At 45.3% G+C, this 27,496-nt stretch overlaps 1 protein-coding gene across 11 annotated transcripts in view; it reads right to left on the bottom strand.

The window, feature by feature from the left end:
- The window catches only part of BRD4 (bromodomain containing 4), a 259,586-nt gene that overhangs the window by 140,389 nt on the left and 91,701 nt on the right, over positions 1 to 27,496 (bottom strand). Inside the window, exon 1 of one of the 11 annotated variants that reach the window (XM_084610642.1) lies at positions 15,156 to 15,173. The exons of the other annotated variants lie outside the window; for them this stretch is intronic. The gene's annotated coding sequence lies outside the window, so the exon portion shown is untranslated. Of the gene's footprint in view, positions 1 to 15,155; positions 15,174 to 27,496 lie in introns of those variants that run through there. 11 annotated transcript variants of the gene reach the window in all.

The following is a 27,496-nucleotide window of genomic DNA, read 5'->3' as shown; positions in this document are numbered from 1 at the left end:
GTGTACCGGCCCCAAGCTGGGGGGAGGGGGCGGCAGAGGTCTCCACACGCTGCTCCTGCCTGCAAGCACCACTCCCACAACTCCCATGAGGAACGGGGAACTGTAGCCAGTGGGAACTGCGGGGGCAGTGCCTGCAGAGAGGGGCAGGGCACGGAGCCACGTGCTGCTCCCCAGGGGCCACAGAGACACTTTGGTCCCTTCCAGGAGCAGTGTGGGGCCAGGGCACGCAGGGAGCCTGCCTTAGCCCCACCAACTGGGAGACACTCAAAGCAAGTGCTGCCCAGCGGGAGCCCATACCCCAACCCACAGCCCCCTCCCAGAGCCAGCACCCCATACCCCCCTCTTGCATCCCAGCCTGGAACCCCTCCTGCACCCCATGCCCCCTGGAACCCACAACACTGCCCCAGCCCAGAGCCCCTTCCTGCACTCAACCCAAACTCCCTCCCAGAGGTTGCACCCCATGCCCCCTCCTGTACCCCAACCCCGTGCCCCAGGCTCAGCCCAGAGCCCCCTCCCACACTCCAAACCCCTCGGCCCCAGCCCAGAACTTTCACTGGGCTGGGGCAGGGGGTTGGGTTGTGGGAGGAGGTGCAAGTGTGTGAGAATAGGGGAGAGGGGGGATGGAGTCCCCCCTCTTAAATTCAAAAAGTAATCTTGTGTGTAAAAATATTAGAGACCACTGATCTATACGGTCTTGCCTTTGACCATCAGGAAGAAGTGGGAGTAGGTGTTTCGAGCAGCTCGTAGCTCTAAAAGGTTTATATGACGATGGGATTCCACCAGACCTGGACAGAATAGGAATTTAGATGCATCCAGCTGGGTGGGGAGCACATCTGTGGTGATGGTGAGCATTGGCCAATTCTGTACAAAGGGCACCCCATGCAAACATTATCTGGGTGTGTTTACCAAAGTAGGGAGTCTTATTTGTTGGACATTGTGATGTGCTTGTTTATATTGTGCCTGTGTGGGGCACAGTTTGTCCGGAGCCAAGCTTGTAGACACCGCATGTGTAAACTCGCCTGTCTGACAGCGAAGGTGGTAGCAACCCTGTGGCCTAGAAATTGCAGTCCAGTTCTGGCAGTTACTTGTGTACTGTTTCGTGTCGTGGAGATCAGGTTGGCTAAAATCAGAAATCATTTTCTTGGTAGAGGCTGTTGCCTAGGGAGACTTGAGGTAGAACCCAATAAACTCTAGTTCTTGTACTGGTGTCAGAGTTGATTTTTTAATATTTATTTGAAGGCCTAACCTCATAAATTGAGTTACTGTCTGTTCAGTGGACTCTAATACTGCTTGCGGTGTCGGTAGTTTCATGAGAAAGTCATCCAAGTACAGAATATCATGATTCCTTTTCTGTGGAGGTAAGCAGCTACCACAGCTAAGACATTTGAAAATACCCGAGGGGAAGTGGATAGACCAAAGGGTAGGACCTTGTACTGGAAATGTTCCTGCGCTATTGCAAATCAGAGAAACTTCCAATATGAAAATACATGTCCTGAAGGTCAAGGGCTGAGAACCAATCCCCCTTTTCTAGCACTGGAATTGTGGTACCTAGTGTGACCATTTTGAATGGGTGTGTCTTCACAAACTTAAGTCACCGTAGGTCAAGGATGGGTCTCCACCTTCCTGGTTTTTTCTGCGTGTGAAAGTAGTATGAATAGAATCCCTTCCTTCTATATTCTGTTGGTAGGGGTTCTACTGCTCCTAGATGTAAGAGATGGGTTACATCTTGTCACAGTAGATGTTCGTGAGAGGGGTCCCTAAAGAGGAACAGAGAAGGAAAGTGAGTAGGGGATTTGGAGGTTATGGGGATGGAGTAACCACTCTGGATAATTTCTAATACCCACCTGTCTCTGTTGTAATAGTTTCCCAGATTGGGTAGAATGGAAGCAAGCGATCTCCCAAAGGTTTCAAGATTGTAGATGGTTCCAGCACTGAAAGATACGGGGTTCTCAGGAACCTCGACCAAGGCCTCAAATTTGTTGTCTGGAGGCCGATGGTTGGGATACAGTATTCGAGGGAGTAGACTTTCATCTCCTCAATGTTTTCTGTTTGTGCCCCAGTGGTCAAAATATCTGTGGCACTGTGCATAAGGAGGGGGTCAGAATCTTCAAGGAGTCTGATAATTTCCTTGTCTTCATTTGCTCCTAAGTGTGTAAATACCCAGGGATCATAATGTCACCCTCGAGAGTATGTAGCAACTCACCTGTTTTGTCCGCAAAGAATTTGGGTCCTTTGAATGGCAGGTCTTCAACCGTCGACTGTACTGGTTCGGGAAACCCACAAAGATGGAGCCAGGAAGCCGCTCTTATAATTATCGTGGTGGCTATGGACCTCGCTGTTGTATCCGCAGAATCCAGAGCAACCTGTGCTGTCCTTGTTATGAGTTGTCCTTCTGATGCAAATGATCTGAATTACTCTTCCAGAATAAAAATCAATAAATTCAAAAGAATTTTGCATAATTATTATGATCATACTTAGCAAGTAACACTTCTTAGTTAGCTATTCTCAAGTGTAAGGTCACCGAGGAGTATGCTTTGTGGCCTAAGAAATTGAGCCTCTTTCAATTCTTGTCATAGGGCATGTTCCTGGGGTAGCTGTTGTCTGCCCCGCTCATTGACCGCGAGGACATAAATTCTGTTCTCTTCACAAACATGTAGTATTTTTTAAATCAGCCCTCTTGCTGAGGTGTGCCAGATTAACTTCACTGGTACCATAATCACATCATTCATAGGAAGAACAATTTTGGAAGAGATAGATGTGTGTAGTATGTCTATTGTGCCGTACTTCCTCGACTTCTTCGAGCAAAATATCCAGTGAACTTGCAACTCTCTTACAGGTCTTGGAATTGCTTCAAATCATCTCCCGTGTTGGGAGGTGGGGGCATGATAGTGTCATCAGGTGAAGATGAGGAGAAGTGAGTCTCAAGTGCGATGTCCTAGTCAGATAATTCTTCCTCCTCTTCAGCCCTGTTCTGTGGATTTAGACGGTCCCTGTGCCGCCTATAAGGGTGAATGTATGCTCTCTCTGCGTGGGCTGATAGGTCTGTATTGTTGCTGTTGTGACAGGTAAGCCATCCCTGGGTTCCAAAACGGCCACTGTGGAAATAAGGGCATAGGTGGCATCCTGGGCTGCCCAAACCAGGTGTGGTACTTCAGGTCAACCAGGTAGCCCTTGTGCAGAAGAACTGATTTGATGGGACCACTCACAGGAGAGGAATGCTATAGAGCGTAGAACATCATCGCTCGAAAATGGCGGAACGGAAAGACAGAGAGGTGGGTTGACTTGGTATTGAGCATTGGTACAGAGGATGGGACACTGGAAGGGGCGTGATTATGAGGTCTTTTTGGCTCAGGAATCGCTGTGGTGTCAATGGCATTGGTACCGCTGGCGGCATAGGAATTGGTACCAGATGTTGCAATCTGCTCAGCAGTGCCGTTGTACACCCATGGGTGTGTGGTGTCTGCACTAGGTGGTGCCATCATCTGTGGAAGTGCTGAGACTCTCAGTACTGGGTTTCTGATCAGCTCTGCTAGTACTGCGGTATGGGGTTTCAGTTTCCCGTTTCTGCCTGTGTCAGAGCTCAGCAGCTTGGCATCTTTCATTTTCTTGGTACCAACAGTGCCAGATTGTCCTGCTATTTCGGCGATGGGAGGAGCTGGTGCAGTTGGAGGAGCGCCTTTTCTTGGCCAACTCATGAGTCAGGGTTGTTGTACCATTTTTTTTTTTTTTGCCGCCTTCATGGCAGTTGGTTGGGAGTCTGGACCATGGAAGAAAGGCCCTGTCAGAGGCTGTTGTTGGAGATCTCTGGCCATGAAAGGTGTGTACCTTGGGCTCAGAAGCAGGGCGGAGAGACTTCTCCATGAGGAAAAGTTTAAGTTGAAGGTCACTCACCTTCCTGGTGCGAGCTTTGAAGTTGTGGCAGTGCAAGCACTTCTGTGGTATACCTGTCTCACCGAGACAGAAGACACAGAGTGTCTGTCCTGAAACTGGTGTTGAAAGTCTGCAAGTAAGGCAGCGTTTGAACTCTGGGGAGCCAGCCATGGTCTCAGGGAGCATTTTCTCCCTGTAAGGGGGGGGGGGGGGGAGCGGGGAGAAAGAAACAACTTCTCTACAGTAACAGTTGAACAGAAACCTAAAACCCTATGAAGAGAAACAATTTTTATTTGGGGGGGTGGGGGGGGATAAAAGAATAAAGCTAACAAGTTTAAAGTAGGGCTGTCAAGCGATTGAACAATTAATTGCAATTAATCGCACTGCTAAATAATAATAAAATACCATTTGTTTTAAATATTTTTTTTATGTTTTCTACATTTTCAAATATATTGATTTCAATTACAACACAATACATAGTATACAATGCTCACTTTAGATTTATTTTTTATTACAAATATTTGCACTGTAAAAAACAATAGTATTTTTCAATTCACCTAATACAAGTACTGTAGTGCAATTTCTTTATCATGAAAGTTGAACTTACAAACGTAGAATTATGTACAAAAAAGTCCACTCAAAAATAAAGCAATGTAAAATTTTAGAGCTACACGTCCACTCAGTCCTGAAAGTGAGAACAGGCATACTCATGGCACTGTTGTAGCTGGCGTCACAAGTTACTTACGTGTCAGCTGCGCTAAAGATTCATATGCCCCTTCATGCTTCAGCCACCAGCGGACATGCGTCCATGCTGATGACAGGTTCTGCTTGATAACAATCCAAAGCAGTGCAGATCGACACACGTTCATTTTCATTATCTGAGTCAGATGCCACCAGCAAAAGGTTGATTTTCTTTTTTGGTAGTTCAGGTTCTATAGTTTGTGCATCAGTGTTGCTGTTTTAAGACTTCTGAAAGCATGCTCCTCACCTTGTCCCACTCAGATTTTAGAAGACACTTGAGATTCTTAAACCTTGGGTCAAGTGCTGTAGCTATCTTTAGAAATCTCACATTGGTACCTTCTTTACATTTTGTAAAATGTGCAATAAAAGTGTTCTTAAAATGAACATGTGCTGGGTCATCATCTGAGACTTCTGTAACATGAAATATATGGCAGAATGCAGGTAAAACAGCAGAGGACATACAAATCTCCCCCAAGGAGTTCAACCACAAATTTAATTAACGCTTTCTTTTTTTAATGAGCATCATCAGCATGGAAGCATGTCCTCTGGAATGGTGGCAGAAGCATGAAGGGACATATGAATGATAAACCTATGCTACTCGGAATAAGCTGAAAGTCGCTGCTAGCAGTTCCGACTTGAGTCAAAGGCGGAAGAGGAGGAACTGAGGGGTGGTTGGTCGCACAGTGCCAGATAACTGCCTGAAGTGGCGTGAGATGAGGACCATGCATGTGCGACACAACCAGGCACTGCTCCCATAAATCTCCAATGATGAGCTCCGGGGTGCACGAACACCTAAAGTGGAGCACCCACAGGGACATCACTTGAAGAGGAATATAAATTTTCAGTGTATAACAGCCGAGATAAGTATTATTTCCATGTCTTTCCCTAGCACCCACATCACCTATTTCAATCTCTCTGGGCCAGTCATTCACGAATCCTACTTAAGTCTCTGCTGAAGATGATGGTCCAACTTCATATAACAGATCTAAGTTATCCAGAGAAGCATGGTGCTCACTAAACCCTGAAATCATTCATGAGATACTGTAACTAATTATCAAGGCAAATAGTACCTGCTGCACTGAATCCTTGTTACTCAGCATGGGAAGGGTCAACCTATAGCATGTCCACTTTCAAAGTTTAGCTCTAACATTTAGAGGGTTTTGCACTAAACACGCTTTCTTGGATATTTTGCTTAGACTCTCCTGCCATTTCAACAGAGCCAGAGAGGGCTCTGTTCTATACACATCTTTTCCATCCTCTCCATATACAGAACAAAAAGGATGAAAACCGACAAGCTGTTCAGCTAAGATTTTACCAAACAGAAACATTCTTGGTTAATATGATGGAACTTTCTCACAAGGAGAAGCCAAAAGTCACAGAACTGATTTGCCACTTGGTGTATCTGAATATTGTGGAGTCCCAGCTGAGTAGCTCATCTGTCTTGTCTCTGGCACTTGATCGGAAACCCCCCAGAACTACCGCCTGTCTCATGGAAAGGACACAAGTCTTTCCCTGGAACAGAATGGGATAGAGGTGCCTTGGAAGGGAACAAAAAAATCTTCAGAACTTGGTAGGCTTTGTATTTGGTAGATCTACAAGTGCCCAAAAGAAAACAGCATTTCCCAATAACAGCTGCAGCAGGGTAAGTATAAATTTAGATTTTACTACGCATTAACAAGACCATTTTACTAGCTTAATTTTTCAGCCATAATGCCAGAAGCAAAAGCACATTACTAGACAGTTTAACAGTCACTAATGTGACTTTTTGCACCCGTAAAATATTAATTGCTCTGCCTAGTAAAGTGATAATTAACAGTTTATTTAATATTTAAAGTTTCTCCCTGACAGGGGAATATATTTTTTGGAGCCAACATGGAAAATAAGAGAAGAGACAACTATATTATTATTACAACTAGACAACTTCAAAACTGCTTTAAAAACTTAAACAGATAAAAGTGTAATCAAGGGGCTTAGGGAAATATTGCTGTGATAGAACATACTATCCCCAAGGGGCCCAGTACAGTTCAGGGCATGACCAAGGAAGGAAGCCAGGAGGCTTCAAGCTAGGGAAGACATGGATCAATGAACAGATTCCGAGTCAACTAGGACCTGTTAGCCTTCAAGCAGCACAGGCTGGGGCAAAGATTGAAACAGGAAGGCAGCTGCTATTATTGCTGGGAGTAAACAGATCATCCTGTGTGGTGGGCCTTTGGGAAAGTTTGTGCCACACCAGTAGGCAAAACTTAGTGAAGAAACTAAGTTTGCTTTTCTTTGATTTGTTCACATGGTGAGTATAGCCAGCCTGGAAAGACTTGCTCCAAGAGATTATGTTTCTTTCATATTTGTTCATGGTGGGATTGTAGTCAGTCTGGAGAGAACTTCACACAGACTATTTTACTACAATTTACTCTTAAGACAAAAAGGGTAAACTGTTTTAAGTTCTGTTTGCTAAAGATGTGCTAGGCTTTTCTTTCAAAGGGAAAAAGACTGAATTATTTTGGCTTCTATTTTCATCTTAAACCAGTCTTTCAAACTTACCCTGCAGAACAGAAAGACTTTGGACTTTTTCTGTTTTTCCAACCTCTGTTTTCTGCGTCAGCACTCAGAACAATGTGGCTGCAGTGCATCAGACTGGTCATGAGAGGGTGCTGATTGGCTACACTGAAAAAAAAGCTACCTTAAAGCCTTGGGTGATCCACGCATAAGGGGAGTTATGGAGGGGAAAAAACAGAGGTGGTTATAGGACAAGTGCGCAAATGGGGTCTGTCATTCTTGGGAGCATGACAAGAGACAGTCAAATGAGTGTGGACAAATAGTTGTAAAGGGCTTTGAAGGCTTGAATTTGATGTGGTGGTGAACCTGGAGTCAAACAAAGGATTCAAGGGAAGGAGGCCGACATGGTCAGAATGATGGATCCAAGTGATCTCAGGAGGTCTGTGTTTAAAGGAGAGGCATGGAGTAGCCACTACCAAGGAAGTCAGAGAAGTTGTGGCAGATAACAGGAGCCTGGATAGGAGTGTAGGTCTTAGAAATGTTGTGAAAGCAGCACACTAATATGAATACTGCCTGGATGATCTGGGTGAGATAGGACCCACAGGTTATGGGTTTGTGACAGGATGGATGATGATGTGTTCAGTAACAAAGTGGGGGAGAGGGAGATCAAGCAGTCAGGTTAATGTTGCTGCTCCATGGTCCTGCCAAATTAAAAGGCCAGCCCCAGAATGACATGCTGGAGAAAGTTTCTGTAAGAGAGAAGCCATGCTCGAGGGAGTGTTGGTATAAACTAGGAAGATATCAAAGAAGGTACCACTTCTGTGTAGTGCACACCAGTTACCCCGGATAGGTTTAAAATGAAGGCAGAGGTGCCAGACTGGATCAAGAGATGGGCCAAGAACAGAAAGATAGATTTGCAAGTCAGCACAGAAACTGTAGTCGATACAGTGAGAGTGGATGACCTCACCCAGTCATAAGATATAGAGGAAGAGGAGGAGAGGACGAGGACAGTGAAACAGGATCCCTAAAAAAGAAGTCAGAGGAAGCTTTACCAACACACACATACCCACACTAACACTCACTCCGAACGAACAATCACAGGTAATCGCAGGAGACGACAGTCTTGTGAAAGTCAAAGGCGAACAAGATATTAAGCAGGTGGGCAAGCTCTGAGCTGCATTTCCTAGACACACAACAAAACATTCAAGATGCCAGGGGTAGGATATACTGCAACTTCATCATGTTAGAGCAATTATGATAGTCAGATGCATCAAGATGCTTCCATTAACAGCATGAAGCTGGAGAACCAAGTGGTATCAAAGAGAATGTGTGAATAAGGCATACTCCAGAAAAAAGCTGTTGCTCCTGGGCAGCACATGTGCAAGTAATATTTTAAAAATAAGACATGTGTATTAGTCTGTGTGGTGGGGCGGTGCCCCACCCCTTGAGAAAAAGGGCTGACCAGGCTGGAGAGGCTGTGCAGACCAGCAGCCTGTCAGGAAAGGCCTGGGGAGAGCCAATCAGGGCCGGGCTAGGTCCTATATAAAGGCTGCCTAGCAGAGGAGAAGGTAGTTGCTCCCTAGCTAGCAAGGGAGAAGGACTAGCTCCTGAGGTAAGGAGCAGCACCTTGGGTAGAGTAGTGCTGGGCAGGCTTGGGGGAGCAGAGTGGAGTTCCAGCCCATTACCTGCCAGGCTGCGGCCCATGCTAAAAAGGGTCGAGAAGGTGCATACGGCCAAAGGGGAAGTGGCCCAGGGAAAATAGGCAGACAAGAGGGGAGAGAAGAAGGTCAGAGGGAGACTGCCACTAGAGGGTCCCTGGGTCAGGACCCAGAGTAGGAAGTGGGCCTGGGTCCCCCACTTCCTCACTGGCACTGCACCTGGCCATTGAGGAGAGGGGCTGAGACAGACCACAACTTGCCCCTGAGACAAGGAGCTAGAATATAGGGTTGTGGTTGGCCACCAATGCAGGTGCAAGCAGAAGGACTGCTGTTAGCAAACACCACCCCCCAACACACAGAAGGGGGTGAGTCTAGAGGAGTGGGCACTGCCAGAGGGCGGTGTCCTGAGGCGAACGAAGACAGTCATGAAGGGGGCGCCGCCAAGCGATGAGTAAGCGGGTCCCAGGGCAGCAGAGCAGATGATGGGCAAGATACCATGCGTTGAGGGTGCTCTACAGCAGTCGAGAGCTAACTCCCAGAGCAACCAGCCGGAGGTGCCAGCAGCGGTGAGTCGAACCCCGTCACAGTCTGCATTCGGAACAAGCCGCCTCCAGGTGCGCCCTTATTTGTCACAGAAGGGGGGAAAAAAAACTTCTTTTCCCACTACTTTATTTGGGCTGTTTGTAATCCAGCAATTAAAAGGACCTGCATATTCTCTTAAATAAGCTAATTTGAGACACCCTGTGTCAAACAATTTAATGTAAGATGTTATTCAAGCAGAAAATGGATGCTCCTTTGTTTTCAGATGGATGTTGAGGTGTGCCAGAAGCATGGAACCAGCCCACTGTGACTTCTGGGAATTTAACATCCCAATCATAGGCACACAAATGTAAGTGTAGTAGGTTCTCTTCTGTGCCAATACCCATAAAACCCGGGTATTTTAGGGTATTCATTACATAACCTTACAGCAAAAATGGGGCAGGTCATCTGAAATGACCTGCCTGGTGGTGGTGGTCGGGGACTCTCTCCTCCGGGGGACTGAGTCATCTATCTGCCGCCCTGACCGGGAAAACCGAGAAGTCTGCTGCTTGCCAGGGGCTAAGATTCGTGATGTGACGGAGAGACTGCCGAGACTCATCAAGCCCTCGGATCGCTACCCCTTCCTGCTTCTCCACGTGGGCACCAATGATACTGCCAAGAATGACCTTGAGCGGATCACTGCGGACTATGTGGCTCTAGGAAGAAGAATAAAGGAGTTGGAGGCGCAAGTGGTGTTCTCGTCCATCCTCCCCGTGGAAGGAAAAGGCCTAGGTAGGGAGCGTCGAATCGTGGAAGTCAACGAATGGCTACGCAGATGGTGTCGGAGAGAAGGCTTTGGTTTCTTTGACCATGGGATGGTGTTCCATGAAGGAGGAGTGCTGGGTAGAGACGGGCTCCATCTTACGAAGAGAGGGAAGAGCATCTTTGCCAGCAGGCTGGCTAACCTAGTGAGGAGGGCTTTAAACTAGGTTCACCGGGGGAAGGAGACCAAAGCCCTGAGGTAAGTGGGAAAGCGGGATACGGGGAGGAAGCACAGGCAGGAATGTCTGTGAGGGGAGGGCTCCTGCCTCATACTGGCAATGAGGGGCGATCAACAGGTTATCTCAAGTGCTTATATACAAATGCACAAAGCCTTGGAAACAAGCAGGGAGAACTGGAGGTCCTGGTGATGTCAAGGAACTATGACGTGATCGGAATAACAGAGACTTGGTGGGATAACTCATATGACTGGAGTACTGTCATGGATGGTTATAAACTGTTCAGGAAGGACAGGCAGGGCAGAAAAGGTGGGGGAGTAGCACTGTATGTAAGGGAGCAGTATGACTGCTCAGAGCTCCGGTACGAAACTGCAGAAAAACCTGAGTGTCTCTGGATTAAGTTTAGAAGTGTGTGCAACAAGAGTGATGTAGTGGTGGGAGTCTGCTATAGACCACCGGACCAGGGGGATGAGGTGGATGAGGCTTTCTTCCGGCAGCTCACGGAAGCTACTAGATCGCATGCCCTGATTCTCATGGGTGACTTTAATTTTCCTGATATCTGCTGGGAGAGCAATACAGCGGTGCATAGACAATCCAGGAAGTTTTTGGAAAGCGTAGGGGACAATTTCCTGGCGCAAGTGCTAGAGGAGCCAACTAGGGGGGGTGCTTTTCTTGACCTGCTGCTCACAAACCGGGTAGAATTAGTGGGGGAAGCAAAAGTGGATGGGAATCTGGGAGGCAGTGACCATGAGTTGGTTGAGTTCAGGATCCTGACGCAGGGAACAAAGGTAAGCAGCAGGATACGGACCCTGGACTTCAGGAAAGCAGACTTCGACTCCCTCAGGGAACGGATGGCCAGGATCCCCTGGGGGACTAACTTGAAGGGGAAAGGAGTCCAGGAGAGCTGGCTGTATTTCAAGGAATCCCTGTTGAGGTTACAGGGACAAACCATCCCGATGAGTCGAAAGAATAGTAAATATGGCAGGCGACCAACTTGGCTTAATGGTGAAATCCTAGCGGATCTTAAACATAAAAAAGAAGCTTACAAGAAGTGGAAGGTTGGACATATGACCAGGGAAGAGTATAAAAATATTGCTCGGGCATGTAGGAATGTTATCAGGAGGGCCAAATCGCACCTGGAGCTGCAGCTAGCCAGAGATGTCAAGAGTAACAAGAAGGGTTTCTTCAGGTATGTTGGCAACAAGAAGAAAGCCAAGGAATGTGTGGGCCTCTTACTGAATGAGGGAGGCAACCTAGTGACAGAGGATGTGGAAAAAGCTAATGTACTCAATGCTTTTTTTGCCTCTGTTTTCACTAACAAGGTCAGCTCCCAGACTGCTGCGCTGGGCATCACAAAATGCGGAAGAGATGGCCAGCCCTCTGTGGAGATAGAGGCGGTTAGGGACTATTTAGAAAAGCTGGACGTGCACAAGTCCATGGGGCCGGACGAGTTGCATCCGAGAGTGCTGAAGGAATTGGCGGCTGTGATTGCAGAGCCATTGGCCATTATCTTTGAAAACTCGTGGCGAACCGGGGAAGTCCCGGATGACTGGAAAAAGGCTAATGTAGTGCCAATCTTTAAAAAAGGGAAGAAGGAAGATCCTGGGAACTACAGGCCAGTCAGCCTCACCTCAGTCCCTGGAAAAATCATGGAGCAGGTCCTCAAAGAATCAATCCTGAAGCACTTGCATGAGAGGAAAGTGATCAGGAACAGCCAGCATGGATTCACCAAGGGAAGGTCATACCTGACTAATCTAATCGCCTTTTATGATGAGTTTACTGGTTCTGTGGATGAAGGGAAAGCAGTGGATGTATTGTTTCTTGACTTTAGCAAAGCTTTTGACACGGTCTCCCATAGTATTCTTGTCAGCAAGTTAAGGAAGTATGGGCTGGATGAATGCACTATAAGGTGGGTAGAAAGCTGGCTAAATTGTCGGGCTCAACGGGTAGTGATCAATGGCTCCATGTCTAGTTGGCAGCCGGTATCAAGTGGAGTGCCCCAAGGGTCGGTCCTGGGGCCGGTTTTATTCAATATCTTCATAAATGATCTGGAGGATGGTGTGGATTGCACTCTCAGCAAATTTGCGGATGATACTAAACTGGGAGGAGTGGTAGATACGCTGGAGGGGAGGGATAGGATACAGAAGGACCTAGACCAATTGGAAGATTGGGCCAAAAGGAATCTGATGAGGTTCAATAAGGATAAGTGCAGGGTCCTGCACTTAGGACGGAAGAACCCAATGCACAGCTACAGACTAGGGACCGAATGGCTAGGCAGCAGTTCTGCAGAAAAGGACCTAGGGGTGACAGTGGACGAGAAGCTGGATATGAGTCAGCAGTGTGCCCTTGTTGCCAAGAAGGCCAATGGCATTTTGGGATGTATAAGTAGGGGCATAGCGAGCAGATCGAGGGACGTGATCGTTCCCCTCTATTCGACATTGGTGAGGCCTCATCTGGAGTACTGTGTCCAGTTTTGGGCCCCACACTTCAAGAAGGATGTGGATAAATTGGAGAGAGTCCAGCGAAGGGCAACAAAAATGATTAGGGGACTGGAACACATGAGTTATGAGGAGAGGCTGAGGGAGCTGGGATTGTTTAGCCTGCAGAAGAGAAGAATGAGGGGGGATTTGATAGCTGCTTTCAACTACCTGAAAGGGGGTTCCAAAGAGGATGGCTCTAGACTGTTCTCAATGGTAGCAGATGACAGAACGAGGAGTAATGGTCTCAAGTTGCAGTGGGGGAGGTTTAGATTGGATATTAGGAAAAACTTTTTCACTAAGAGGGTGGTGAAACACTGGAATGCGTTACCTAGGGAGGTGGTAGAATCTCCTTCCTTAGAGGTTTTTAAGGTCAGGCTTGACAAAGCCCTGGCTGGGATGATTTAACTGGGAATTGGTCCTGCTTTGAGCAGGGGGTTGGACTAGATGACCTTCTGGGGTCCCTTCCAACCCTGATATTCTATGATTCTATGATTCTATGAAATGGTCACACCTAATTTTTTTTTTCCCCAAATACATTTTCAATTTAACCAGATTCCATCCATTGTAAATCCAGGGAAACATCAACAAGCCCTTTATGTACTGGTGGTGGGGAGAGGGTAAAATTTTCAAAAAGTGCTGAAGTGACTTAGGCACCTAAGTTCCATTTTCAAAAGTGATTTACATGTCAATGAGACAGGCCATTACACCACTCAAGCGCTTTGAAAATTTTATCCAAAGTAAAATGTCAAGTTCGAAAAGGTGTTGAATGGAGTGTAAAATAAAAACTGAAGATTTATTTGACAGTGTTCATTTCACATTTCTAATTTATCTGAAGAACTAAGATTATAAGCCATTAGCAACTCCTCAGATGTTCCCAGAAAGGAAAGTCAGTGCAAGTGAAACAAACAATCTTCACTCTAATCAGTAAGTGCAGCACTAGCCTCAGGAAACAGGAAGTATACTGTCCTCTGGCTTCAGACAGAGTTTCTCCTCCACCGATTCTTTTGTTCCTCATCTGTCCCTACAATAAGGGCACATGACTAACAACATGACCCACCCGAATTTGCTGACACACAGCCTGTAAAAGGAATCCAATACTGCAGTCTGGAGAATGGCCAAGTTAACAGGTCATTTTATAATGAATAAGGTCCGACTTCATTCGCAAAAGAAACTGCGGATTCTACAATATTAGGCTTCCACTGCAATTGTTTTAAATTAAATTAATTTACTTTGCACAATCCATAACTTGACATAAATTTTGAGGTTTGCAACACACCCATCCATTATTACATTAAATGATCTTGAAGAATTTTGGGCAGGGCCATAACCTGGGCAGGGCAAGTAAGGCAGACGCTCAAGTGCAAAGCATGGGGATGAAAACATGAGGAAAAACAAAGCAGGGGCTAGAGCCTTGCAGCAGGCACGGTACTGTCACCCTTACTTCTGCGCTGCTGCTGCCGGTGGCGGCACTGCCTTCAGAGCAGGGTGCCTGGCCGACTTCCGTCGCCCTCCAGCTCCCAGTTCAGAAGGCAGCACTACCACCACCAGCAACGCAGACGTAAGGTTGGCAATGTCATGTCCACTGCAGCGTTCTCCCCCTACCATTCCCCCCCTTCATTTTTCCACCCCTCCTTCCCCAGCTTTGCCCCTGGGCAGCTCCCCGCTTGCCTTGCCCTGCCCCCTACAAACAGCTCTGTAGTTGCACCAAACTCTCTGGTTATCAAAAAAACTGAATGCATAAACTAATAGCTGAATGTTTATATCATTCCAGCAATTTTTTCTGAAACAAATACGTCTACTGTGGCTTTTCCAAATTACTCCGATTAACAAAGGTCCATTATTACTTTTCTGCAATATTCCATGCTTAGTCCACGACTCAGCCGCAATTATTTGAACATCATCCCGCAATTCAGTTAGCGTCTTAATAATGAGAAATTTAGTCTGTTATCGCATAAGGCAAATACAATAGCTGCATTTTAAAGCAGGGCCTTGGCTTTCCCATTTTCAAAGAAATCAACTATTTCTATTCCCAGGCCTGTGTATCAAATAAGCATTGTTAGAATTAAACGAGGTAATGCTTAAATGCAGTTTTAGATCATAACGAGTCTCCCCAATTGCTTTGCTAAAGCCACAAACATGTATTTGAACACAAACTATTGCAGAAAAGGTGCAAAGAGGAAGTTAAAAGGGCAAACACATGATACGTAGCAACAGCTTGCCAGGGAAAAAAGTGAGTAAACTTTAAATAAAAAACCCAGCATTAAGGTGATATTGAGGTTGTCCATTTAAAAATAAGTCAGATAGCACAGATATTAACAATATAATTGGTCATTTTACATATTACACACACAAACAAGTATTTTGTTAACTAATGTTTAGTGTACAACGTTAAGCACCTGAAAGCTAGGAAATGCCAGATTTATGTTTGCCTCCATGACCTTAATTCTACCCTCTTGTGCATTCATGTGGTGCAGTTAATGAAGCACGCATCCTGTGAAAAACACAAAGTATCATATAAATTAAACTCTGTACCATAATGAATATGAACAAGGGGACCAAAGGTGTCTGAAGGGGGGGCGGGCGTGCGGACAGAGAGGAAGGAATTTCCTAGTCTTTTTTTTTTCTTTCAAGAAAGGTAAAAACTACATGCTACTAACAGTCATCCCCAACCCTATCATGAGTCAGCAGCAGCATCTGACCTCTGAATCTTCAGCACCGCAGTACAGACTACTGCTACTGGACCCACAGGACTAACAGCATTAGCTAGCAGCAGTTAAAGATTGTTCCCCAGAGGAATGGGGACGGGTACTTGGATCTAGTGGTTAGTGTGGGGTGGGCAGAGGAGAAGCCCAGCCCAGCCTTACTCACATCCACGCTCTCTCTTCCTTGCCCACTAATTGCAGGGGTTCTTGCCCTGTGTGTTGCCAAAGAGGAGGAACACACAGGAGGAGTTTGCTGGCCCATGCACTGGGTACATGGGTAGCTGGCAGGAAGCTTGGCCCATCTTTCTTTTTCTTCCCCTCTCCACCCAGTAGCCCGAGAAGCCTGGTTGCTATCAGCTCCACCTACAGTAAACAGCATTTTCTCTTCTTGTTTATCACTGTTTAATCCCTCCTCTCATTTATCACCACCTGTCCTTCACTGAGGATTGTTTGTGTCAAGTTGGATGTTTCAAAACACATTGCTTGAGACAAGGAAGGGAAGGGCTCAATTCTTTAAATTTTTATTTATTTATTTATTAAGTGAAAGGGATTTTATTCAACTTCATGGAAGTTCCCCTTCCGTGCAGAAAGCAAACATTGAAGATTTCAGCTCAGAAGGTGACACTTTAGAAAGCTGCAACTGTGAAAACTATGTGGCTCGAAAGCTTGTCTCTCTCATGAATAGAAGTTGGTCTAATAAAATATATTACCACACCCACCTTGTGTCTATAATGATTAAAGGGATATTCTGGGCCAGGTTTTCTAAAGCCAGCCTCTTTGCACTTGCAATTACTGTCACTTTTGTGGTTTCAAGGTATTTTAACTGCACCTGAAAATAACTAAGTTAAATATGCCTGCGATTTGCAGTTACCGAAAAGGGAGGCCTAGTAGAGGCTGAGATGAAAATTTTGTCCTGCATTTTTTAAAACTGCATCAATCTGTAGTTATACAATACCACTAACTACACCATGGGGAAGCAGAGCAACAGTGTTTTGCACAACTCTAGTGACACAAACAAGTGCATCTTAATTTAGTAGAAAATTCATACTGTGCTTCCACAAAAGCAGATAAATTTCTTCACTCACCAGAGCAACTGATCCTCACTGAAGACTGGTAACCCATCTTACTTAATTTCTCAAAGAGTGCACGAAACAGTCTGAATAATTTTTAGAAGTGCTGAGAATGAACTATGTCCACAGAGAGGGAGATACAATTTTGCTGTTCAAATACATTGGATCATAGTGTTATATAGTGGAATTATGAGTTCCATTTCACTAGCCCGAAGGAACATGTATTATACACATTTTACAGAGGGAAACTGAATCTGGGAGATTAATTTACACAAGATCACATGTCTTGCAGAGCCAGGAACAGAACTCCTAGCTCCCATATACAGGCTTCATTGATGCTTCCACTCCCAGCTACTCATGTATGTACCTAGAAAAGATTCTACAGGATTATACATTTTTGAAAGAAACAGTATTGATATTTAAACATGTATCAAACTATAAATCTTAATTTATCCATCATTCTACTATATAAAAGCTTATTGCAATTTACATAATAGACATGTTTAATCCAATCTTTACCGCAGCTCTGCTGAGCAAGCCAGCATCGTTGTACCTTCCACCATGGTATCCATGCATCTACTTACAATAAAAAGGTAAAAAGAACAAGGAGTACTTGTGGCACCTTAGAGACTAACAAATTTATTTGTGCATAAGCTTTCATGGGCTAAAACCCACTTCATCGGATGCATGCAGTGGAAAATACAGTACGAAGATACACACACACAGAGAACATGAAAAAATGGGTGCTGCCATATACACTATAATCAGAGTGATCAATTAAAGTGAGATGTTAACAGCAGGAGGGAAAAAAAACCTTTTGTAGTGATAATCAGGATGACCCATTTTCAACAGTTGACAAGAAGGTGAGAGTAACAGTGGGGAGGAGGAGGGGGGAATAGTTTTACTTTGTGTAATGACACATCCACTCCCAGTCTTTATTCAAGTTAATGGTGTCCGGTTTGCAAATTAATTCCAATTCAGCAGTCTCTCATTGGAGTCTGTTTCTGAAGTTTTTTTGTTGTAATATTGCAACTTTTAGGTCTGTAATCGAGTGACCAGGGAGATTGAAGTGTTCTCCAACTGGTTTTTGAATGTTATAATTCTTGACATCTGATTTGTGTCCATTTATTCTTTTACATAGAGGTTGTCCGGTCTGGCCAATGTACATGGTAGAGGGGCATTGCTGGCACATGATGGCATATCACATTGGTAGATGTGCAGGTGAACGAGCCTCTGATAGTGTGGCTGATGTGATTAGGCCCTATGATGGTGTCCCCTGAATAGATATGTGGACAGAATTGGCAACGGGCTTTGGTGCAAGGATAGATTTCTGAGTTAGTATTTTTGTTGTGTGGTTGCTGGTGAGTATTTGCTTCAGGTTGGGGGGCCATCTGTAAGCAAGGACTGGCCTGTCTTCCAAGATCTGAGAGAGTGAGGGATCGTCCTTCAGGATAGGTTGTAGATCCTTGATGCGCTAGATAGGTTTTAGTTGGGGGCTGAAGGTGATGGCAAGTGGCATTCTGTTACTTTCTTTGGGCCTGTCCTGTACTAGGTGACTTCTGGGTACTCTTCTGGCTCTGTCAATCTGTTTCTTTGCTTCAGCAGGTGGGTATTGTAGTTGTAAGAACGCTTGATAGAGATCTTGTAGGTGTTTGTCTCTGTCTGAGGGTTGGAGCAAATGCGGTTGTATCTTAGAGCTTGGCTGTAGACAATGGATCCTGTGGTGTAGTCTGGATGAAAGCTGGAGACATGCGGGTAAGTATAGCAGTCAGTAGGTTTCCAGTATAGGGTGGTGTTTATGTGACTGGTTTCAGAGCAACAGCCATGTTAGTCTGTATCTACAAAAAGAAAAGGAGTATTTGTGGCAACTTAGAGACTAACAAATTTATCTGAGCATAAGCTTTCATGAGCTACAGCTCACTTCAAAAGATGCATGCAGCGGAATTTTCCACTGCATACATCTGATGAAGTGAGCAGTAGCTCACAAAAGCTTATGTTCAGATAAATTTGTTAGTCTCTAAGGTGCCACAAGTACTCCTTTTCTCTTTATGTGACTATCGCTTATTAGCACAGTAGTGTCCAGGAAATGGATCTCTTGTGTGGCCTGGTCCAGGCTGAGGTTGATGGTGGGATGGAAATTGTTGAAATCATGGTGGAATTCCTCAAAGGCTTCTTTTCCATGGGTCCAGATGATGAAGATGTTGTCAATGCAGCGCAAGTAGAGATGGGGCATTGGGGGACGAGAGCTGAGGAAGCAGTGTTCTAAGTCAGCCATAAAAATGTTGGCATACTGTGGGGCCATGTGGGTACCCATAGCAGTGCCACTGACTTCAAGGTATTCTTTGTCTCCAAATGTGAAATAGTTATGGGTGAGGACAAAGTCACAAAGTTCTGCCACCAGGTTTGCCATAACATTATCGGGGATACTGTTCCTGATGGCTTGAAGTCCATCTGTGTGTGGAATGTTGGTGTACAGGGCTTCTACATCCATAGTGGCCAGGATGATGTTTTCAGGAAGATCACCGATGGACTGTAGTTTCCTCAGGAAGTCAGTGGTGTCTTGAAGATAGCTAGGAATGCTGGTAGCGTAGGGCCTGAGGAGGGAGTCTACATAGCCAGACAATCCTGATGTCAGAGTGCCAATGCCTGAGATGATGGGGCGTCCAGGATTTCCAGGTTTATGGATCTTGGGAACAGAGAGAATACCCCTGCTCGGGGTTCTAGGGGTATGTCTGTGCGGATTTGTTCTTGTGCTTTTTCAGGGAGTTTCTTGAGCAGATGGTGTAGTTTCTTTTGGTAACCCTCAGTGGGATCAGAGGGTAATGGCTTGTACAATGTAGTGTTAGAAAGCTGCCTAGCAGCCTCCTGTTCATATTCTGACCTATTCATGACAATGACAGCACCTCCTTTGTCAGCCTTTTTGATTATGATGTCAGAGTTGTTTCTGGGGCTGTGACTCGCATTGTGTTCTGCACGGCTGAGGTTATGGGGCAAGTGATGCTGCTTTTCCACAATTTCAGCCCGTGCACGTCGGTGGAAGCACTCTATGTAGAAGTCCAGTCTGTTATTTTGACCTTCAGGAGGAGTCCAGCCAGAATCCTTCTTTTTGTAGTGCTGGTAGGAAGGTCTCTGTGGGTTAGTATGCTGTTCAGAGGTGTGTTGGAAATATTCCTTGAGTCGGAGATGTGGAAAATAGGATTCTAGGTCACCACAGAACTGTATCATGTTCGTGGGGCTGGAGGGGCAGAAGGAGATAGGAGATAGACGAGATAGGACAGATTGATTTGGAGGTGTTAATTCAGAAGTGCAGCAAAAATTTAAGAAAACTACAGTGCTAATCCTTAAGGTAAGGTACACAATACAGGACAGTCACCAAAACTATTTTAAGACCTCTGGCTACCACACAAAATAGAGGAAGGTTATGATTCAGTATGGGGCACTCTCACCCTAGCAACAGTAGTCACAGACCATAACCCCACTGTCACAGGCTAAGAATGTATACTGAACCCAATATACCAGCATGGTGCTGGGGTCGCATAGAGCTGGATATTAGTCTTTTGAATGAGACTTTTTAAAAAATTTCTCAACATTTGTGCCATTATACATCCAATGCACTTTGCATAAGAATCAGGATATTTGACCAAGTACCCTGGCCAAATTTCAGCTTATGTAAGATCACAAACTTGTTCATAGCACTGTCCACATTTTAACAGACTATTACATAACATCCCTGTGGCAACTACAGCAATTACATACATCAGAGTAACATCAGAAGTATTTCAGCTGTCCAATTTAGCAGCTGAAAATGAGGGCATGCACTCCACAGAACACTGGAAAGTCCTCCACAGAGAACTGTTAAGAATCTACTGGTTAGGTAGTTACGCTCTCCACACCTAAACTGTCAATGCAGTTTCAATTCCATGTTATATTTTTCACTTGTTGCCCTCAACTTGTGTAGTCCGTGTACTGTTTAACAGCTGTCTTATTCACTAACTTGGGGAGAGAATTTAATCAAAAAAATTTGAATGACAATTGGCAATTGTTTAAGAACACTTTACTAGAAGCCCAAAAACCCTCAACCAAGGGGATTAATAGTAACAACCATAGGTGCCAACTCTATGGGTGCTCAAGGGCTCAAGCACCCCCAGAGAAAAAATAGGGGTGCTCTACACCCATCAGCTGATGGGTGGGGCAATCAGCACCTATGGTAAACTATAAATAAGAAGTTAGGAACTGTAGAAAAATGCTAAGGGAAGGAAAGGGACACAAGGAAAAGTCTATGGCCAGCAGAGTTAAGGATAAGAAGTTAAGAATATTAGAAAGAAAAAAGAAAAGGAGTACTTGTGGCACCTTAGAGACTAACCAATTTATTTGAGCATAAGCTTTCGTGAGCTACAGCTCACTTCATCGGATGCATACTGTGTCCACTCCTTTTCTTTTTGTGAATACAGACTAACACAGCTGTTACTCTGAAACCTGTTAGAAAGAAAAAGAATCAGAACCATGATATTAGTCCACTGCTAGATGGAAGTGGTAGGATTATTAATAATAATGCAGACAAGGTAGAGGTGTTCAACAAATATTTGTTCGGTATTTGGAAAAAACAGATGATGTAGTCATATCAATCTTTCCATTCCGCTAGCATCTCAGGAGAATATTAAACAGCAGATATTAATGTCAGACATTTTAAAATCAGCATGTCAGGATAATTTGCCGTCAAAAGTTTTACAAGAACTGGCTGAGGAGCTCACTGGACCATTAATGTTGATTTAAGTCGTGGAACATCAAAGAAGTTCCAAAACACTGATAGAAAGCTAATGCTGCACCAATATTTAAAAAGGGTGAAGTCTAACATTGACTCTGGGCAAGATACAAGGGCAACAGATACAGGACTAAAGTAATAATGACATAAAGGAGGGTAATATAATTAATGCCAATTAACACAGGTTTATGGAAAATAGATCCTTCCAAACTGATTTCTTTTGAGAATACATCTTTGGCTGATAAAAGTAAGAGAGTTGATGCAATATATTTAGACTTCCGTAAGGCATTTGACTTGGTACGGTATAACGTTTTGATGAGCATGGCACACATTAAATGGATTAAAAGCTGGCTAACTGACAGGTCTCAAAATGTAACTGTAGATGGAGAATCGTCATCAAAGAGGTGTGTCTAGTATGGTCCTACAAGGTGAGACAAAAATTGGGCGAGTGGTAAATAATGAAGCGGACAGATCACTGACACAGTTCATTCTGGGAGTCCGGTGGCACCTTAAAGACTAACAGATTGATTTGAGCATAAGCTTTTGTGGGTAAAAACCCCAGAGTTTGTTCTGGATCACTTGGTAAGCTAGGTGTAAGCAAACAACATGCATTTTAATGTAAATGTATACATACTAGGAACAAAGAACGTAGGGACTATCCTGGGAAACAGCAACTCTCAAAAAGATTTTGGGGTCATACTGGATAAAGCTGAACATGAGCTACCAGGGAGACACTGTGGCCGAAAGGGCTACTGCAACCCTTGGATGCATAGACAGGTAAATCAAGAAAAGCAGTAGAGAGGTTATTTTACCTCTGTATTTGGCTGCTGGAATCCTGTATCCAGTGCAGGCATCCACAATTCAAGAAAGATGTTGATAAATTGGAGAGGGTTCAGAAAAGAGCCATGGGAATGATTAAAAGATGTGAAAGACGCAAGGAGCTCAAACAATTTAGCTTAGAGAGAAAATTAAGGGGTGACTTGATTATAGCTGATAAATCCCTACAGAGGAAACGAATATCTAATAAAAAGAAAAGGAGTACTTGTGGCACCTTAGAGACTAACAAATTTATTTGAGCATAAGCTTTTGTGAGCTACAGCTCACTTCATAGGATGCATCCAATGAAGTGAGCTGTAGCTCACGAAAGCTTATGCTCAAATAAATTGGTTAGTCTCTAAGGTGCCACAAGTACTCATTTTCTTTTTGCGAATACAGACTAACACAGCTGCTACTCTGAAACCTAATATTTAATAATGGGCTTTCCAATCTCGCAGAGAAAACACATGATCCAATGGCTGGAAGTTGAAGCTAAACAAATTGAGACTGGAACTAAGGCATAAATGTTTAAAAGTGAGAGTGATTAACCACTGGAACAACTTACCAAGGGTTGTGATGGATTCTCCATTATGGACAGTTTTTAAATCAAGACTGGATGCTTTTCTACAAGATATGCTCTAGGAATTATTTTGGGAAAGTTCTCTGGTCTGTGTTATACAGAAGGTCAGACTAGATGACCACAATGGCTCCATCTGGTCTTGGAATCTATGAATATGTACTCCAAAGGGAATTTGTTTGATATCCCAAGCTATATGATGCAAAGTATTTAATTAGACCCAACTGCTATGATAATTTATGCAGTTTCATCAATTTCTTGAATATTCCTCACAAAAAAGGAAGTGGGTGGGCTGAATTTGCTTTTACTAAGACTATATAAAAATCCATTCTTATACCATGAACTCAACATGGAGTGGGCACTGATGTCCAACAGCTATAACATTTAAGCAAATATCAGTGCAATTCCACCTCACTATACAGCTTTAAAACCGGCAAATAGAAGCAGCAAAATACAAAAACAGCTAATTTAAATTCACAGCAGATCTTCCCTATTTTAATTATGCAATCTGTTTCAGTGGGGAATCACAAATAGGATTACTTTTCCATCTGACCGATTTAGGCAGCTGGTGAGAACAGCATTAATGTCACCAGCAAGACTGCATTGTCTGGAACAAATTTAATAGTCATACTGCAATAATCTGTTATTAGAATCCTTAATCCTTGCTCACACAATTATGTGTAAACTCTGACATCTACAGTTACCTGCACAGTTTCTTCTCCACATCCAGAGATCTGATTCGGGTGCTCACTACTCACATTTTATCAAAGTCGTTTTGCCCCTAGAGATACAGACTGCTTTGTGATCATTGCAGAAACTTTAGAATTAGATGACAGACAATTCCTTTGAGGTCACCTTGTCCATGCTCTGGTCCACGCAGGGCAGCTCCCTATACTGTTACAGTGCTTTGTCTAACCTTCAACATCTCAAGCAATGGCACTTCCCTACTCTTTCCAAAGGAGTCTATTCCACCTTAATAGGCCTGGTTGCTTGGAAGTTTTTCTTCATTTTAAATTTAATTTTACTCCAATTGATCCCACTGTTCCCAGTTATTCTCACCTGGCCCATGCCAAGCACAACTCTTCCATATATGCACGTCTCACATACTTTTAGACTCTCTCCTGAGCTCCATAACAGACTTTCACAATATACTGCCATGAAGCCTTCCTTCATTAAATATACTCAGAACTCAAGGAGATCAATAGCCACATTATTCTGCACTACACTGGATTTAAATTATGTGGCAGCATTAAAAGGTGACCTGCAAAGTAGAATGTGTCCCCTGTTTTGCTTCTTTAGGGATGAACAAAGGAGACCACTTTCCCCCAAGCTTTTTCTGTTTGTTTTACCCAGGCAATATCAGGAATATTAAATAGTTTTCCCTGTTCTTCTTGGGCATTTAGGAGGACATGAGTGGGAAAGTCTAAGGCTTGGTCTATCCAATAATGTTTTGCTAGCATAGCTACATTGGTTAAGAGAGCAAAAAAGTCACACACCCCTAAACAATACAGCTGTCGTTCAGGGAGATTGACAACTATACTTGCCTTTTGCCAGTATATGCTATGTAGTCACTGCACAGCTGTACCATGCAAAGCCTCTGCAGTGGGGACTACTAGCCCTTAGCCTGTACTTTATGGGGCAGAATGCTGACACTTTCATAGAGAGCTTTTCTTTCAAGCGTTTGTTAAACAGACAAACTGAAACCAGAGTATTAAGCTATCTGAACAAAAAATCCTCTTTTCAAAGGCTCAGGTTTCAGGCTCTTGTAATGATATAAGCTAGCTAGTTCTCTAACATCTTCCAGCAACAGAGCTTGAGAGCTTCCTGACAGGGGAGAGGAGAAACTCTGGATTAGGGAGTTGCTCATGAGAGGGGTCTCTGAAGAGGGACAGGGAAGGGGAGGGAGGGGTTGAACTGAATTGGAGGGAATATCCCAGTTCTACCATGCATAGTAACCAACGTTCCAAAGTAATTTGGGACCACGCATGGTAGAAATGAGATAAATGGGCCGAGAAGGGTAGCAACGGATCCAGGATTTGAGTTAATGCGTCCTCTGGACCGGGGGGTTGTCCCAACGACCCCAACCCCTGCTTGGCAGGAGGTTGAGACTGATGACGCTGATAATTTCTGCCCCTTCTTCTGTTGAAGTCCTGCCTAGAACGCCCTTGATAAGGGTGCAGCATAGGCTGGGGCTTAAAGTGCTTACACTCGGTGATGGGTGTATGCAGGTCCAAAGATTTTAAAGTGGCTCGAGAGTCTTTTAAACCTTGCAACTTCGAGTCAGTTTTTTCCAAAAATAAGGTGGAGCCCTCGAACGGGAGGCCCTGAATTGTCGTCTCAACCTCCCCCAGGAGGCCCGAGGCCTGAAGCCAGGAGCAACGATGCATAGCAATTGCCCAAGACACGGTACAGGTTGCTGAGTCCGCAGAGTCCAGCAAGGCGTGCAATGAGGATCTCACCACCGCCTTGACCTCATCTACCAGGGCCGAAAACTCTGTCTTGGAGTCTGACGGCACAAACTCCTTAAATTTTGACATTGCGTCCCAGGAATTAAAGTTATAGCAACTGAGGATCGTCTGCTGGTTAGCAATACGAAGCCGGAGTCCTTCGGTGGAAACCATCTTCTTGCCGAAGAGCTCCAGCTTGTTCGTGTCCTTTCCCAGGGGAGTGGGCCACTGCTGCCTTGCCCCGCCTATTAACACCCACCGCCGAGTCCAGTGGAGGGTGTGTGAACCCTTTTGACAGCACAAAATATTTTCTTTCGACCCCTTTCGCTGTGGGGGTTAGAAAGGCCGATGTCTGCCACAGGATCTTTGTGGTTTCTTGTATTGTTTAAAGAAGGGGGAGTGTTACTCCCAATGGGAACTGTGGGGAATAAGATGTCCACTATAGGGTTTGACACCTCAGTGACCTCCTCCATCTGGAGTCCCAGATTCTGGGTCACCCTTCTGAGGAGCTCCTGGTGGGCTCTACTATCAGCTGGGTCAGGCACCGAGGATGTTCCCTGCTACTGCCTCATCAGGTGAAGATGAGGAGGCTCAGGCTGGTAAGGGACCTTCCTGTCTGGCTCCCTGGACTCCATGCACACCCAGTTGTCGGTATCCGCGCCAGTCTTGCTGCCGACCATGGTGCCGGTGCTTATGTCAGCACCTCAAAAGAGCTCTCTGGCCCTGGACTTTTCCATTTAGAGGCAACGTCCATCTGAGGCAACAGAGAGATTGCTGTGAAAAGGACCTCTGGGATTGGTGGTACGCCCACAGGGCCCAAAAGGGCCACTGCGCTGGCATCTTCCACTGTGCTGGCCATGGCACGAGTGGAAAGGATTGTCCCACTTCCGACCCCTAAGGATGCTGCTCTACTCAGTGCTGGCTCCTTCTAGATACATAGAACTCCATCTCTAACTCTGAGGAGTCAAGAGTGCGGAGACCATGGTGGAACAGTGCCTGACGTTGCCAGGCTGAGGGCAAGCAGGGTCGGTCGCATCATCAGTGGCTTGCCCCAGGATGGCACCAGAGGTCTTTGCGGTGCCGGAGGCTTTGGGACCGATGACCTCTCGCATTGGTTGGGAGAGTTTTGGCCCATTAGGGCTATGAGGTCCCTGGCTGCCTCAAAGGTCTTTGGCGTGGAGGGGAGATCTAAATCCTCCACTTCACCCTCTTCCACTGGCACCAGACTCGACGGACCCCTCTGAGGGCCCCGAGTCAAAGGTATCACCTCAGACACGGATGAGACAGAGTGGCTCAGCATGGTCGCGCTCCGCTAGCTGGCTCACACTCAGTTATTTGAGCGGGCGAGCACCCTGTCCTTCTTCCTGTGCTTTTTGTGAGGCACTGGCGACTGCAAGCAGTGCCAGGTCTTCACACACGAGGAAGTCTTTGGTGCCGGGGAGTAATGATGCCAAGGGTCTTTGACCCCAGAGTCCTTCCTCGGTGCCGCAACCTCCCTGATTGAAGCCGGTGTGCTACGCATTGATGCCTAAATACCCAGTGCCAGGACCATAGGCTCGACTCAGTCTGTGGCCCCAGGGCTGCCTCCATCAGCAACAGTTTTAGCTTGTGGTCCCTTTCCTTCTTAGTGCCAGGGCGGAATCTTGCACCTCTCAGTCTGGTGGGATTCCCCAGGCACTTTAAGCAGGACATGTGCGGGTCGCCCTTTGACATCAGCTTTTGGCAGACCCCATATAGCTTAAACCCCTGGGACTGAGACACGCCCTGCCCCAGGCAGGGGAAGGGAACTGGGAAGAGAATCCTGGCTAACAAGGGGAGGGGGTTAAAACACGACACTACGAACTATTAATAACTACTGAAACTATTTATAGGTAGGAACTACAAGTACAATAGGGGATAGTTTGAAAATGAAAGAAAAGAGAAAGCTCCAACGACTGTCACTGTCGGTAAGAAGGAGAGGTGGTGGGTCGGCAGGGCCCTTTTGCAGTGCCATGAAGGTGTGACTCCAGGGGGTGCCTAAGCTGACCAGATGGATACCAACAGGGGAAAAACCTTCCAGCGACTGTGCACACAGCGTTCACACATCGACATGAGCAAGCACTCGAAGAAGAACACAAGGTTATTGAGGCCATGTCCACGCTACAGGTGTTACAGTGGCACAACACCATTGCGCAGCCACAGCACCGCAGTGTATAGTGCGTCCCACATCAACAGAAGGGGTTTTTCCCATTGATGGAGGCAATCCACTTCCCCAAGCGACAATAGCTTGGTCAACAGAAGAATTCTTCCACTGGTTAATTTTTCACATTCCTGAGTACTGTAGGTATGTCGATTTAAAAGTCAAGTGTAGACCAGACCTTAGA

The sequence above is a fragment of the Lepidochelys olivacea genome (genome assembly GCF_965140295.1).
Source record: "Lepidochelys olivacea isolate rLepOli2 genome assembly, chromosome: 20".
NCBI lineage: Eukaryota > Metazoa > Chordata > Testudines > Cheloniidae > Lepidochelys > Lepidochelys olivacea.
The sequence above is the reverse complement of the archived record's forward strand: the minus strand, read 5'-3'. Positions and strand labels throughout refer to the sequence as shown.